We start from the raw sequence: 4873 nt of genomic DNA, 5'->3' as shown, positions 1-4873 counted from the left end.
GGCCGTGTGGTCTGCCCGTGTGAGTAGGTCCAGGCCGTGTTGATTTCATACGTTGGCCCAGTTTCTCCGTTTTTGGCCCGTTTCTCGTTCCTTTCACTCTCCTATGCTCACTTAAGTATAAAATATGATCTTAAGGCATTAGGAGCATCGAATTCACCAATTTTAAGGAAAAATCATCCATAAAATGTGCTAAGCATGGGATATAACTATGTATAAATTACGGTTTATCAAATACCCCCACACTTAAGCATTTGCTTGTCCTCAAGCAAAATCCTAAACTCATAATCAAAATAAATTCTTATCAACTTATAATTTCTATCGATAATATCTCAAAATAATCCATAGGCAATAATACATTGAAAATTCAACTGAAAGAACATCAAAGTTTCAAACATTCCAAGTTGAGTATTTTATCATGAAAGCATAGGTGTCTCCCCTCATCTAAGTAGTTACCTTCGACTCAAAATATCACAGATTTTCACATCCTCACTAAAGATTCACTCAAATCACTCGAGGTGTTTAAGGATAATAAATGAAGCACTCAATAGTCAATAATGAAAAGTCATTACCATAGGCTTACATAAAAATCAAATCTCCACCACTATAAATTGAGATTAAACATCAATCAAAAGGTCTTTAGAGGGTTGTAACGTGGCTTTGGTTAGAGGGTGTGGTCATAAGCTGAAAGAAAAGGTTAGAATCGAGATTGAATTGAAAAATTGCCTAACTAGAAAAATGATTAGTCATCAATTGCATACAACAGAGCTTTTTCTCAAAATATGGAATTTAACTTCTTTAGCTCAGAAGATCACTACTACTAATATGTATACAAGTATATGTATATATTTTTCAGAACAAGTCAAATTACAAAATAGAATAAAACATAGCTAAGCAACTATGCCAACTCAAATCTCAACAAAAATGGGATCAAATTAATTTAGGGATTTCAAAAATAATGAGTTATTGGTTAATATTAAGGGTAAATTAATGAATGGGTTGTTAGGCTCAAGGGGGTTCACTAAGGGTTAATTGTGAAGGTAGGCTTTTATGGAGTGGTGGGTTAAACCTAAGTTCCTTTCTCATTTTGACATATCAAATCAAATGGTGTGGTCTTGACATGCATAATCAAGCAAGTTCTAGAATAACAATTCAATACTGACGCACTCATAATGAAAGTGAGCATGAAAGAAATAATAGATGCTCTAAAGGCTCAAGATCTCACAAAAATTATAGCTTTTTGATGTTTAAACTGGTGAATTTCAACTCAAAATAATACCTAAACTTGGGGGTTGTACCTAAAAGTTTTTTAATTCTTCAAAAATCAACTTATCATGCTTGATTCCCTAATGTCTTAAAGTGTAAACAATCAATGCATAAATGCCTATGTTTTAATTCAAGATATATCAATAAAAATCATAAATTAATTAAAGTTTATTCTAATAGTGATATGAGTGATTCACATGAGAATAAGACAAAATTCAGGGATTTCTAATGATGATATGAAAACCCCCCACTCTTAAGATGTACATTGCCCTCAATGTACAAAGATAGATATATTGAAAAGTATAAATATATAGTCATAAGAGAGGGAGAGAGGTGAAACTTCCTAAATAATGAATGGACTCCTTGAATTGGAGTTATGGAGAATAATCGACCAAGGCAATGATGAGAGTGGAGGAGGACACTCTAGTGGTGGTAGAGGTTCATTAGTCCACAAGTCCTGCGCCGTTGGAGTTTTTTAGTTCCTGTTTGATGATGAGCTTTGGAGCTCTTTATGACTATGATAAAATCAGGAACTCTTTAGGAAATATAATGAAGCATATTTACTCGTAATGAAATAGTGAAAAATAAAAATTGTAAAAACTCAAGATAAAATAGTGTTAACAGGAAATAAAAAGTAATTTCAAAATATAAAGATAAAGCTAAAATAGATAATAGGTGTTTATAGAGAAATTGGGGCACACGGTCGTGGGGCACACCCATGTTCCCAATTTTTGCCCGTGTGATTCACGAATTTTGAATTTGGGCGCATCTGACATTTTGCCCACGCCCCTATTCCTTGGGCGTGTGGGTGCACACGATCATGTCTGTCTTCGTTCGCTTCTCCCACGCCCGTGTATGTAGGCCCACACCCGTGTTAATTTGATAGGCTCAGCACAATTTCAAGGCACGGGCGTGTTGCATGCCCGTGTTGTTTTGGCAAGTTCGACCACGACCATGCCGCACGATCGTGGCGATTTATCGTAGCCCGTGCTGGGGAAAATCTTTGCCCTGTTTCCATACGGTCCTAAGCACACCCGTGTGCTTGGCCGTGTCTGTGTGGTAAATCTATATTCAAGAGCTCCGTTAGTAAGTTAGGTGTTAAACACTAAAATTTAAAGAAGTTAATATAGTTAGTGCTCGGGTTGCCTCTCGAGAAGCGTTTATTTATAGTTTAAGCTCGACTTACCTCTCCATTGAATGGTCATGGTGGTTCGAGGAGTTTATACTCCTCATTCCTACTATGAATCTCACCAAAATAAGGTTTTAGGCAAGTATTGTTTCCCTTAAAAGTGCCGAACTTAGGATGACTTACCTCGACTGTACCAAATAGAAAAATGCTAAGTACCGTAAGACGAATTTCTTCATTCGATTTGGCTGTGACAATGTGAGGATCTGCGGCATCTAATAAAACTTTATCTCCAACCTTAAGTTGATTTGGAAAGGTATTGAGCTTGTTCTGGCGTAGTTTTGGTTTATCGTATGTTCTTGTTTTATGTGTCCGCCATTCATCTAGCTCCTCAATTTGTAGCCTTCGTTCTTCATGAATAGGTCCTCTACTATTGCTTGAAAATGGCTCATGTACTTCCTTCAAACTCATTTCCTACAAAATAGGTTGCACCATATTGTTAGTTTTAGTAGAATGGGTTAAATGATCACCTTCAATTCCTGATGTGTTGCCAAAATTACAAGCTTGAAAGGTGATTGTTTTGTCTCCCACCTGGAGTGTGAGTTCACCTGTGCCAACATTAATGATGGTTTTAACAGTTGCTAAAAAGGGCATTCCTAGGATTAAGGGAGTGTTGCTATCCTCTTCTATGTCTAAAACAACAAAGTCAACGGGAAATATAAATTTATTGATTTTAACTAGCACATCTTCAATAATACCTCTAGGGAATCTTATAGTTTTATCTACTAATTGAATGCTCATCCTAGTCTGTTTGGGTTTCCCGAGACCTAGTTGCTTAAACATTTTGTAAGGCATGACATTGATACTAGCCCCTAGATCAGCCAATGCATAATTAACTTCTAAACTACCAATTAAGCAAGGAATCGTAAAAATCCCTATATCATTTAGTTTGTTGGGTAGTTTATTTTGGAGAATGGCCGAGCAAACTGCGTTTAACTACACATGCGACGCCTCGTCCAACTTTCACTTATTTGCTAAAAGCTCCTTTAAAAATTTCATTGCGTTTGGCATCTGTGATAAAGCTTCAATAAAAGGTAAATTAATATGTAATTTTTTTAAGAGTTTAAGGAATTTACCAAATTGTTCATCTGAGTGGTTTTTCCTTGTCGCATTGGGGTATGGCACAAGAGGTTTATATTCTGTACTTACCAATTTTTGTTTGTTTTGGCCTACCTCATTCTTACCTTCGCTTACCATCGATTCTGGCATTGGTTTTGCCACTAAACCTTCCTCATATTGAATGGAAATTGCGTTGAGTTGCTCTCTTGGGTTAGATTCAGTGTTGCTTGGTAGGCTACCTTGTGGTCGTTCGGAAATTAACTTAGCGAGTTGTCCAATCTGAGTTTCGAGCCCCTGGATTGATGCTTGTTGATTTTTGAGTGCTGTCTCAGTATTCTGAAAACGAGTTTCCGACAGCGATGGTCAGCATCTCCTCAAGGTTCAGCTTCTTTTCTTGTTGGTAAGGTGGTTGTTGAAAACCCGGAGGATGTTATGGCCTTTGATTTCCTTGACCTCCCTACGAGAAATTAGGATGGTTCCTCCAACCTGCATTATAAATGTTACTATATGGGTTATTTTGGGATCTAGAGTTATTGTTACCCATATATTGGACTTGTTCCTCCTCAATGCTAGGGTTGAAGGGTTGATATTCTGTGCATGCTCCTCCTCTATTCGAATCGCACCTCATCACTAGATGTACCTAAGTAGAACCACACAAACCATCAATCTTTTTATTTAAGAGTTCTACTTGGTTAGATAGCATAGTAACCGTGTCGAGGTTGAAAACACCGACTGCTTTCATCGGCTTTGTTCTCATAACTTGCCACTGATAATTATTCAGTGACATCTCTTCAATAAATTCATAAGAGTTCTCTAGCAGCTACATCAATCATCTATCGAGTCGAAAGATTCAGGCCATTATGGAACGTTTGAACTTGTAGCCAAAGTGGTAACCCATGGTGAGGGCACCTTCTCAAAAGGTCCTTGTATCTCTCTCATGCATCGTAGAGTGTTTCTAAATCTATCTGCACAAAAGAAGAGATATCATTACGTAATTTGGCTGTTTTAGCCAGTGAAAAATATTTTAATAAAAAATTTTCAGTCATTTGTTCCCAAGTAGTGATTGACCCTCATGGTAACGAGTTCAGCCATTGTTTAGCCTGATTCCTTAATGAAAAGGGAAACAACCGAAGACGTATGGCATTGATTTTAAAGGTATCGTAAAATTCTAGGAAATTTCCCAAGTGAGCGTTGGGATCCTCGTCCTGCAAACCATCAAACTGATCGAACTGTTGTATCATTTGAATTGTGTTATGTTTTAGTTCAAAATTATTTGCAGCAATAGTTGGTCTAACTATACTTGACTCAGTTCCTGTTAAATTAGGTTTAGCAAAATCATACATAGTGAGTGGAGTATGATTTTGA

The 4873-nt window shown here is 36.9% G+C and overlaps 1 non-coding gene across 1 annotated transcript; it reads left to right on the top strand.

Moving 5' to 3' along the window:
• The first annotated feature begins 4399 nt into the window (after positions 1 to 4399).
• On the top strand, positions 4400 to 4506 carry LOC121211927 (small nucleolar RNA R71). Its single transcript, XR_005907143.1, has one exon. It is a non-coding gene; the product is annotated as a small nucleolar RNA R71 (small nucleolar RNA).
• Positions 4507 to 4873: the final 367 nt, after the last annotated feature.

This window comes from Gossypium hirsutum, chromosome A12 (assembly GCF_007990345.1).
Source record: "Gossypium hirsutum isolate 1008001.06 chromosome A12, Gossypium_hirsutum_v2.1, whole genome shotgun sequence".
In the NCBI taxonomy this organism is placed as follows: domain Eukaryota; kingdom Viridiplantae; phylum Streptophyta; class Magnoliopsida; order Malvales; family Malvaceae; genus Gossypium; species Gossypium hirsutum.
Note: the sequence above shows the minus strand (reverse complement) of the source record. Positions and strands in the feature narration are given on the sequence as shown.